Genomic DNA, 12,622 nt, shown 5'->3' on the forward strand with positions numbered 1-12,622 from the left:
GGACGTCTGTTAACTCAGAAACACCGCTATCATATGTGCCCAGAGAGGGAGCGCTCAGTCAGGAGATAACCCCCACTTATCGTTTTACTGCTGTACTCCTTATATTGTGAAGATATACCCGGGCAACTTGCATCAGTGCTCACTCTTTTACTTTACAAGACCAGAGGGACGCCACTGGTTTTACAGTCATATCCCTTCTTGGCAAATACTTCCTGGCATTTACATACAGTCTTTTGAGACTGACTCCCATAATATGTATCCTCAGTTAGAGATTCTAGAGTTATCAATAATTATCATTTATCATCTGAACTGCAATTACACTATTTTGTCTGGTATATTTTCAATTTAGTTGATGAACCATTGTGGTTGTCAGCTGAAGTTATATACATTTGCTCTTAGATCAATTATGCTGTTTTTACTTATTTGATTTATTACATGTATGATGTTTGTTACTTATAACATCTATTAGTAAAGATTCTTTCTGTGATTACATTATATGCATAAGTTATTTGAAGCTGAGCGCAGTATATTACATTATTACTGATTTTACTAAGCTGCTGAGTTTCTGTCATTCATGTTGTTTGATGGTGAAATTATTAGTTGTCATTCATATTATTAATTTCTATTTAGCGTTCGGTTTTGACTAACTCGAACGAACACATGCCTGCATGGATAAGGGAGATCCATGATACATGCATCTGTGTGTAAATAAATAAATACAGAAGCATGGACAGGATCAGTGAGATCCATCTGTGCTTCTGTGTTTGCAAAAATGTAAAACAGTGTAAACATTTTAAAAAAGTGTCCCCTGCCCCAAAAGAACAACCAGCACCAGGTTTTGGAGACCCAGTACTGGTTGTGCTAAATACAGGGGACAAATGACAAAGGGGTCGGGTGTATTAAGCACAACCGGCACCAGGCTATTCAGAGCCAGCCCTGGTTGCCAAAATACAGGTGTCCCTTGTATTTAGCACAACTAGTACTGGGCTCTGATCTGTTCCTGGTTCTAGAAATACAGGGGTAAAAATGCATAGGGTTCCCCTGTAAATTCCAAAACCTTCACTGAACTTTTTCTAACAAAGGGGGGGGGGTTGCCACAACCAGGGGAACCCTTTCACCAGATTCCCCAGCCAAACATTACCCCTAACCACTAGTCAACCCAGACCCCAATAAAGGGGTCCCTCTCTCCAGGGCACCCCAGGCCTTGGCTTATAGCCCGGGCCTATCCCCAGCACCCTGGCCAGTGGGCACCGGGTTGATAGTGTAGTGTGGTGCATTTGATAGAAGTCAAAATATTGTCTTTTACTGTGGAATGACTGATCCCAGCAAGCCTCTCCCACATGCTTGTACTCGGAGAACCACAAGTACCAACATGCGGTGCATTATGGCACCAGTAGTTCCACAGCAAAAGAAATATAAAAAAACACAAAACACACACACTGTGAAAGTAAAAGTTGAATAAAATATACATGCACACACACATGCAAACTCACTATCTCAAATACTCACCTATGCCTAGGCCTGGGGTGCCCTGGAGAGTGGGGCCCCTTTATTTGGGGGTCCCCAGCTTCGCAGGGATCCCCTGCCTGTGCTGACTAGTGGTCAGGGGTAATGTTTTGGCTGGGAGACTCTTTGAAAAAGCCCCTATGCTAAGAGGTGAAACGCATCAGTGGACCCCCAAACACTACCACCTAAAAGTGTGTCAAGTGCACTATAGTACTGGAGTACTTTTGGATATATACAGAGGTGATACAGGAAGCTATTACTTTAATCCCGCTGGGCTATCATTTGACTCCGGAGATAGACACGTGGCTCTATCAGCTGTCCAGGAACAGGAGACAGAGAGACTGATGGTGCAGTGTACCCCGGCTAAGGACGCCACTTATACTATTCCGGATAAGACAGACAGACCAATGTGGTAACTATGCAAGACTTGGGATAAGTCTCTATTCCAGCTTGCTATTCCTGTTACATAGGAACTATATGTTAAATTTTTTGCATTCCATTCCACACGGATTTTCTATCCTTCTTACCTCTGGACCCATTCCTATGAAATTAATACTAAGTCTATTGGAGTAACACTGATTTCTGCTCCAAGAAGGCTTTTACAAAGTATCGAGATTACATTTGTAATTTTGAGTTATTTATATAACCGTGGTTACTGTCATTAATTGTGTTACTTTTTAAATGTGATATATGGTCAATTTTATTAAATGTGTTTAATATAAAATTAATTTTTGATAAACAAGAAGTCCTGACTGTTGTTCTTTTTCTGCCATCTCACGGTCTAGTAGTTTATTATCATATTAGCACAGTCTTATTTGGTTTTTCGTATTTTGCTTTGTACCGGGTAATAATAATCTCTGGATTTTAGACGTGTAGTTACCAGTTATTTTGTTTCCACATTCAAAAAAGTGGGAGGATGATGATTTAAATACACAATTGATTTTGATATTGATTTATTTATGGTTTATTAGCGCCGAGGTCATTGGTTTGGTTTTCTGTATGTGTGTGTGCATGTATGTTTTATTAAACTTTTACTATCACGGTGTGAGTGTTCTGTATTTTTTTAAATATTTATTTTGCTATGAAACTACAGGTACCAACATGCCCATAATGCCCCACACTCTGGTTCTTCAAGTACCAGTATGTGGGGGAGGCTTTCTGGGACCTGTAGTTCCACAGCAAAAGACAATGTATTGATTTCTATCAATTGCACCATACCATATAATCAATCTGGCACTCACCGGCCAAGGGTGCCAGGGATAGCCTCAGGCTATCAGTCTAGGCCTGGAGTGCCCTGGAGAGTAGGGCCCCTTTATTTTGGGGTCCCTAACTCCCCAGGACTACCCTGCCTGTGCTGACTAGTGGTCAGGGGTAAGGCTTTGGCTGGGGGACCCGGTGAAAAGCTTCCCCTGGTTGTGGCATTAACCCCCCACTAGAAAAAGTTTTTTGCAGGTTTTGGAATTTACAGGGGAACTCTATGCATGTTTTCCACTGAATTTCCAGAACAAGAACAGGCTCAGAGCCCAGTGCTGGTTGCACAAAATAAAAAGGACCCCTACGTCTTTTGTCCCCTCTATTTTGGCAACCAGGGCTGGCTCTGATTAGCCTGGTGCTAGTTGTGCTTAGTACAAGGGACTCAAACGTCATTTGTCCCATTTATTTAGCACAACCAGTACTGAGTCTCCAAAGCCCAGTGATTGGTTGTTCTTTGTGGGGTCACGTCAGTTTTTTTTCCTATTGTTAATAGGTTTTAATTTTTTTAAACACAGAAGCACAGATGGATCTCACCGGTCATGTCCGTGCTTCTGTGTTTATTTTGTGTAACACAGATGCATGTATCACGGATCTCCCTGATCCGTGCATGCATCTGTGTAGGTTGAGATGTGAAACTCGAATGGAAAAATGTGTTCTATTTGAGATTTATATTTGGGTTCTTTTTTATGTCTTTTGCGGCAAATTTGCTCTATATTTCTGCCGTTAACACAAATACGAATCCTTAGTAAATTTCAAGGAACTATTGATGTCTATGGCAAAAGGCTGCCAAGTTGCACCGATGGTCTATGTGTCCGAAAACATGTTACCGTCCGAGTTAGAGGTATTGTCTGCAGATATTCAGGAAACTAAAGGAGCAAAGTAGGCAGAGTTTAGCCATTAGTAAATTCCGAATATACAATGTATCCAGGCCTCCATTTGGGGCCCAGCGGTGGTGATGACGATCATTTTTATTTATGTTAAAATTATGATTTCATGTTGAAAACAATAATAATTTTTGAATTTTCAAAAGAAAATGTTTAGTAAGAATTTTTTTTGGGTGGAAGTTTAGGTCTTTTTCCTATCTGTCTAATTCACATATTTACTAAGTCAACAATAACAATGAATATATCAGATGACTAGAAAGTTGTTGGCATCGATAAAAATCCCGTAACTCTTCCCAAGATACATGCATAGTGAAGATTCTTGTGTCAGTTTTAGGAGATTGTAGACAATTCAAGAATTTTTAAAAGGATTTAACTTCAGATGTTTCTGAGTATTTCCAGACATCATGTCATTATATCGATGTTTTTTTTTAGATTTTGCCAGCAAATAGGAATAAAAGACAACATAAGATGAAAGATGTACAATATGGATTTGTCTTTTTGTTTTGACAAGCAAGTTTGGCACTAAAAGATGTGACATGCTCAAAATGTCAAGTGACAAAGAAAAAGTTCACACAAAACACAGCTAGATTGCAAGCAACTTTTGTCACAGTATCATGCTGCAGCAAAGGTGAAAAAAGGCCAGTGATTATCTATGGATAAAAAAACCTGCCAACTGATGGTCTCTGCTCCACTGTGTAAGAGTGGGGTGTCAAACGTGCCCATCTAGCTGCTTTAGAACTACATATGCCAGCATGACATGCCACAGTTTTATCAAAAATGTGGCAGTGAATGCTGGGATGTGTAGTTCAACTGCAACTGGAGGGACGCATTTTTGACACCCCTGATGTAAGCAAAGGGCAGTGGTTCTTCTCCATTGAACCCCATTTTTTTTCACCACATCAAAAAAGGTGTCTCTGCAAAATAATGTTGATATTGTCACTGGAGTGACCCCAGGAGATTGGCCCATTTCTGCTGGAGAAGACCCAAGAAGAGGAAGGCACCTGGTCCTATCTTGAGGAAGCCGCCATCATCAGAGAGTTAAGTAGGAAGCATGTTACTGCTGTTGGAATTCATCCTGTGAGAGGCTGTTTTAGGGGAAGATTTATTCTAACAGTTTTTTTTTCAAACACTCAGTGAGCAAATCACTGGAGAAGACCTATCAAGAGGAAGGAGGAAGCCACCTGGTCCTATCTTGAGGAAGCTGCCATTATCGGAGTGTTACGTATGAAGCAGTTCCTATTATAATTCCTCCTCTGAGAAGCTGTTTTAGGGGGAGATATATTAAATCTTAGAGAGTGATAAAGTTGAGGGAGATAAAGATCCAAAAAATCAATCAGCTCATGTAATTTCTCAAAAACTCAGTGAGCTAATCAGAGCTTCTTACCTGCTAGCAAGTCACTGTTTGCTGTGGTAAGCCAACCAAAGTTCCACATGTCATAGCTCCACCCACTCTCTGTGGCCTTATATTTGGTGCTATAAGCGGCTATTCAATGACAAAAAAACAACACAAGAAGAGCTCCTGAAGAAAGCAAGAAGCATATAGCAAAAATAAAAGTGAGGCAACTTGAAGGAGATGCTGGAGATTGAGCCAAAAGTTTAAAGAACCTAGAAAGGCAAGGGAGGACCCAGCTGCAGGCAACTTGACATGATCCCAGGAAGAAAACTCACTTCAGAGATAGGGATACCTCATGCAGCAGAGGGCATTAGTAAATGAAATATATCACTTTGGTCCTCTGTTTGCCCAGGTTATGACAGTGGGACAGGCAGGACCATCTTTCTTATTTTGCCACTTAACTAGGCCACCAGGGAAAGTAACAGAGCCACAAACACCCCGAGGCCAACCCATTTTGGACCCTGATAGGTCAGGTATTAAGCCTGTGAGGCATATTTACATAGTATAGGCCCTATGTCTGGCCATTGTATTACCAATACCATCTCCTCTATGCCACAGGCACTAGACCTGTTACGCAGTATTGAGGCATCATGTATGGTCACAGTTAAAAGGTTTCCAGCTTACTTGAAATGAAGGTCTCATAGTTACTGGCAATAGATACCTTCATGAGTCCCTCTGCACATAAGTTTTCCATTTGTCTAGTCCTCATTAAATCAGGCTTTTGGTGTGTTCCTATTTGTTCTATTTGTGCATATTATTGCCTATTCTCTGCTCTGCTACATTGTCCTTTTGATTGAATAGTCTTGTCCTATGTTTTGCATTGTTTAGTGAGACAGTGTAGTGCACAGCACAGTTTGGCTGTTAGTTATCGGAATCAGGCCCAGTGATCTTGGGAACATACAGTTTAGTGAGTACATTTGGTCAGTGTTGAGCTCACTCCTTGTGGGACCTTGCATCCATGGAGTATGAAGGACTCTTCCCTACAAATGTTCACCTATAGCCCCATGGTCCCAGTCCACAGCAACTGTGTCAAATGCACTAGAATGTGACTATGTTATCCCAGTAACTCACTCCATACACAACCACTGGTATGTCCACTGAATTTCCTCATTTTCATTACAGGTAGATTGTCCTTGTGGGTCTGGACTGCACACCCTAAAACATAATATGTCCAGTCCCCCGCCGCTTTCCTCTGTATTTGTGTATATAAAGTACAATCTAATGTAAAGACTCCTTCTGCCTGGTACTAGCATCTCTACCATCTGTCCATAGGTGATTTTAATTATAGGTAAATCTTTGATAAATTGATATATGTAAGTATTAGGGATTAGAGATGTGCAGACTCGGTTCAGCTCAGATTTTCCTACTAAATTCTGATTTTTCCCACCAAAATACGGGTCTCAGAAAGAGGCAAAACGTCATCTTTCATGGACAAACATCAGCTTTCATGGACAAAAGTTCATGAAAGATGACATTTTGCCGCTTTCTGAGACCAGATTTTTTGCTGGAAAATTTTGAATTTGGTGGGAAATTCCGAACTGAGTTTGCACATCTCTATTAGGGATGTTATCGATGCATCTGGTGAGGCTCACCATGACGAGGTGGATGGGCACGCATTTTTGGTCACTCATGCTAAGAAGCTCATTTACTCTCCATGATAAGTGTAGAGTGTATCATAATTGTTATGCCTATCAGTATTCTTAGCACTTAGATTGTGCCCGTGCATCTTTTTTTTCCTGCACGGCACTACAAGTCTCAGCATGGTAGCACCTCTTATTATGTTTAAAATTAGGGTGTGCAGTCCAGCCCCTCCCCCCTTAAGCCTGGTAGTTTGCATTATATTTCTATATGTATGAATTTTTCAGGAGACAAAAATTATACTACTGTATATTTAAAGGAAAATCCCTTTAAGTTAAAGGAACTTTATTTAGAAGGCTTTTATACCAAACTGTCTGCTCAATACAATTAAAGTGCACTGCCTTAATTAGTGTGAACATTTATATCTCTTCTTACACCATTGAAATATATTATACTTGACATTTAAGTCTGTGAAAAAAAACTATTTACATCACTTAGTTTTATTTATAAAAAATTGATCCTAAATAGAAAGTGCTGGTTCTGGCTTAGCGAATTCTAATTATAAACTAACTGTGAAGATGTGTCTGACATCAGGGATGACAAAGGCTAATTTCCTCGGTCTGTTGATTTAGTAGATAAAAGTTGAGACATTATCAACCGGCCAAAAAAAGCTGTCCCCTGCCATACACCTTGAATATCACAATAAATCAAATATTGTTTGTGTTATGATATGGTGATATAGCACAGATGGCAAATAATATTAATATATTTCTATTCAGAATATTCACTTGTCAGATTACGGGAGAGTTTTATACTGTTTTAAGGACCTAATGCAGAGATGTACGCTAATGCCACTGCAACTGAAAATTTGTGCGAAAATATTAACATATCGCTGCCGCCAGGGTTTATATTAAGACACTCGCCAGCGGCTTCGCAAATTTGGCTGCAGAGAAAGATGCAGCATATGTTGCAGGTCAGTAAAGAATCGGCCATCTAAGTAACCCTACATGTTTTAGTTTCTGTCCAATACTGCTTAGCATTCTTTATCCTTTGTTTGTCTGTGGTGTCCCCAGTTTACCTTCTGGCGGAGAAATGCGTCGAGATTCTCAGCAGTCCAGTGTGGTCACATTGCTCACACAATAAAATAAGAGTGGACATACATGTAAGTAAGGAGGAAGTATGCCTACCTTGGCCTGATTTAATCTCTTGATAGCTGTGCAGTTTGAGAGGACACAGGATGCTGGATGATTTCAAAGTTTGCCTCAAACTGTACCATCTGTTTTACTTGCAGCGAGCTAATAGCAACGCTCAAAGCTACCTGCTGTTCAAATGATTTATGTCCATTACTAATAGTTTAATCTGTTATACTAACTGTATAGATGATTAATTAACCCATGGTCTACTGGAGCATTTAAAGTAAAGTTTGCTATCTAACTAATGTGATTAATTGAAAATGTAATCCATGATTGGAAAATGTTTTCACTTTTCTCTGCATTAGATAAATATTGCTGAGCCGCATATGAGTATAATGAATATATTATGACATCTATTTTATGGAAAGCTGACATTTAGAATGTCAACATGGACTTTAGGTCAGCAATGGTCATAATGTCAACATTTAACATGTCGACACATACAGTTTTTGGCATACTGTATTTTAGCCTAACCCTAACTCCTATCCCTAAACCTAACCCCTAAACCTAACTCTAACCCTAACTCCTAACTCTAACCCTAACTCCTAAACCTAACTCCTAACCCGAACCCTAACCCTAACTCCTAACCCTAAACCTAACCCCTAACCCTAACCCTAAACCTAACTTCAAACCATAGGACTAACTCCTAATCCTAATCTCTAATCCTAACTCCTAACCCTCAACCTAACCCTAACTCCTAACTCTAACCCTAACTCCTAAACCTAACTCCTAACCCTAACCCTAACTCCTAACCCTAAACCTAACCCCTAATCCTAACCCTAAACCAAACTTCAAACCATAAAACTAACTCCTAATCCTAACTCTAATCCTAACTCCTAACCCTCAACCTAACCCTAACTCCTAACCCTAACTCTTAACCCTAAACCTAACCCCTAACCTAACCTAAGTCCTAACCCTAAACCTAACCCTTAACTCTAATCCTAACTCCTAAACCTAACCCTAACTCTAACTCCTAATGCTAAACCTAACCCCTAACCTAACCGCTAACCCTAAACCTAATCCTTAACTCTAAACCTAACTCCTAAACCTAACCCTAACTCTAAATCTTAACCTTAATTCTAGCCCTAACTTCTAACCATAAACCTAACCCCTAACCCTAACTCCTAAACTTAACCCCTAACCCTAAACCTAACCCCTAACTCATAACCCTAATCCTAACTCCAAACCGTAAACCTAACCCCTAACCCTAACTCTAATCCTAACTCCTAACCCTAAACCTAACCCTAACTCCTAACCCTAACTCCTAACTGCTAAACCTAACCCTTAACTCTAAACCTAACTTCTAACCCCAAAAATAATCCCTAACCCTAAGCCCTAACTCTAACCCTAACTCCTAACCCTAACTCCTTAACCTCTAACCCTAAATCAACTCCTAACCTAACTCCTAACCCTAACTCTTACCCTAAAAATAGCAAAAAAATAAATTTTGACATTCTGGTGTCAACATGACAAATGTCACCATTATGTCGACATTTAACCATGTCAAAAATTTTAATATCGACATATTGGTTGTCGGCCTGAAATCATTTTTGACATTCTAACTGGATCCCCTATTTTATGTATATATTCATCTGAAGGGAATAATAATTTTTAGAAGTTGAATGTGATTGAGGCAATGGTGTTTTTTTATATTGTGAATACATTTTTGTTTGACTGATAGCGTTCCTTATTACTAATTCGTCTTTGATTTCCCCAATTTAAAGTTAATCAGAATTAATCAGAATGTTTGCAGCAGGATGGCTTACTTAAAGGGTGAGACTGACATGCTTGTGATTAATTTGAGAGTTATATAGTGGAAGGAGCAGGGTCCCCAGCAGCACAGAGTATATCAGGAGATGAGTGATGTTTCAGTGAGGATAGTGCTGAATGTGACAGAATCAGTGACATGATGTGAGGAGGGGGATGGAGTCAGCAGGAAGCCACAGACTGAGAGTTTTATAGTGGAAGTAGCAGGGTCCCCAGCAGCACAGGCTATATCAGGAGATGAGTGATGTTTCAGTGAGGGCAGTGTTGCATGTGACAGAATCAGTGACATGATGTGAGGAGGGGAATGGAGTCTGCCAGAAGCCACAGACTGAGAATTATATAGTGGAAGGACCAGGGTCCCCAGCAGCACAGAGTATATCAGGAGATGAGAGATGTGTTAGTGAGGAGAGGGCTGCATGTGACAGGGGCAGTGACATGATGTGAGGAGGGGAATGGAGGAAGCAGGAAGTCAAACTGAGAGTTATATAGTGGAAGGAGCACAGTCCCCCCGCAGCACAGAGTATATCAGGAGATGAGTGATGTGTCAGTGAGGACAGGGCTGCATGTGACAGGGGCAGTGACATGATGTGAGGAGGGGAATGGAGGCAGCAGGAAGCCTTAGACAGAGAGTTATTTAGTAAAAGGAGCAGGGTCCCCAGCAGCTCAGAGTATATCAGGAGATAAGTGATGCGTTAGTGAGGATAGTGCTGCATGTGACAGGGGCAGTGACATGATGTGAGGAGGGGAATGAAAGCAGCAGGTAGCCACAGACTGAGAGTTATACAGTTGAAAAAACAGGTTCCCCCAGCAGCATAGAGTATATCAGGATATGAGTCAGACTGATCAAACTGAAGAAGGAAGGTTGTGATTTCAATGCACTTCTATTCTCTGTAGGTCCTCCTTGTATTTCATGTTTAGGTCATTTGTAGTGTGTAACTCAGTGACATGTTAGCTGCTACAGATATATGTTATTGATTTATTATTAAACAACTCTGTGACAAAATAAAATTTAACTTTTATATAACAACTGCTAATCATTATAGGAGATGCCATGTAGTCATTGGGATCCCGGCACCAGAATCCCGACCGCCGGCATCCTGAAGGCGTTAGCGGAAGGGTTAGGGTGCGGGGTTATAGTTAGGCACTAAAGGGAGGGTTAGGGTTTGGCACTAAGGGGTTTGGTATCAGGCGTTAGGGGAAGGGTTAGGGTGCTGGGTTATAGTTAGGCACTAAGGGGAGGGTTAGGGTTTGGCACTAAGGGGAGAGGGTTTGTTTTAGGGTGCAGGGAGGGGGAGGTTAGGTTTAGGCACTAGGAGGAGGTTAGGTTTAGGCACCAGGGAGGGAGTGTTAGGTTTAGGGTGTGTGGAGGGGGTGGTTGGGTTTAGGCACTAGGGGGGAGGTTAGGTTTAGGCACCAGGGAGGGAGGGTTAGGGTTACAGGTAGGGTAAGGGTTAGTCTTACCTTCTTTCCTTATGGGTGTTGGGATTCTGACTGTTTGTATTCTGACTAACCCATAGGAAATAATGTGAAGATAAACTGGTGCTCTGCTACAATCTGTAATAATAAATGAAAGAACTGAATCTGGTATTAACTAAAAATAAATATCAGCTATGTACCGTGGTGTAAGCAAATTGTTTTTTAAAGCCTCTATTTTCATTATTTAACTAAATCAGAGAGATTACTTTGTTTATACAGTACATTAGTGTTTTTAAATGGGATGTGGGAGTCATCGTAATAATGTTTAGTGGGGAATAAATCAAAGTCTATATGAATGTATTTGTGAAGGATAATGCAAGATAATTATATGAGAAATAAAATTGTAATAAATATTTAAAAACAGTGTAATACTGCATAGGGGATCAAACAAATGAGTAAACAGTTATCAACGGTAGATCGACTTTCAACTTCAATTCTCAAGTACCTCCGACAGGTCATGTTTTCAGGGTTTCTTTAATTATGGGCAAGTTAATTTATGTAGTTGGGTCAGTAATTATGCCACCTGTTTCCACAGACATACATGCTAAACTCATGACCTGAAAACCCCTGATCTAGATTATGTTTGCAGACCACTTCTGGAAAAACCTGGGGTTTAAAGACTACAATAAATGATTAAAATAAAAGGAAAAGCTACTATGAGAAAAGAAATTAATTTGATTTAGGACTTATTGAATTACATATGCAAATTCTGTTAGCATTTTCTTGTCAGTGCAAATGGAATTGCAATTATAAATGGAAACATCCCCGACATCTGGTGGTCTTGCCCGAAATAGAGTCATTTTAGATATCTGTTAAACAGATAATTGGTGACATAACAGTTCTCAAAATATTCATGAGAGACGGGGAATGTTCCCACTCGTCATCTTTAGATGATTCCTTTACAGCCTGCGTGTCGACATGTGCAGTAAATATTATATGTTTCCTAAAGTAGCCATTAAAAGCAATCATTGTTGTGTTTACCACTTTATAAAGCACTGTACTGGGTAACTTAAGAAGAAGTATAGAAATTTATAGGATTACATTTATATTTCTAGAAAAAAATGTCTGTAAGAACCATCACTTATAGCTAGCTGCCTCTTAAATAATCAGATAGTCCCCTGATTGAAACATATATACCATATACAAAACAAAAAGAGTGGTGCTAAAAATGTAACCTGGTTCAATTGTGAGTTACTGTATATAACCAATATGCTTATATTTCGTATTTGTAGAAAAATAATATAAAAATCAATATAGAGCCGTGTGATCTTTTATAAAAATATTTCTATTATTTCATTTTCACAAATTAAAATCACATACAGTATAATGAATCATATTACAGGTTGAGTCTCCCATATCCAAATATTCCGAAATACGGAATATTCCAAAATACGGAATATTCCAAAATACGGAATAATGTATATATAAAACATTTGTAGCTTTCAAAAAGCTTCTAAATATTGGAAAGTGTTATTTTCACTTGACATCTGCTACTTCATTCAAAAGATTGCTTGAGTAAAATCAGCAGCATCAAATGTATGAAACAGTGCCTGCTGTTTTACATGTTAGTA

Source organism: Taudactylus pleione, unplaced genomic scaffold (assembly GCF_031769625.1).
Source record: "Taudactylus pleione unplaced genomic scaffold, aTauple2 ptg000437l, whole genome shotgun sequence".
In the NCBI taxonomy this organism is placed as follows: Eukaryota; Metazoa; Chordata; class Amphibia; order Anura; family Myobatrachidae; genus Taudactylus; species Taudactylus pleione.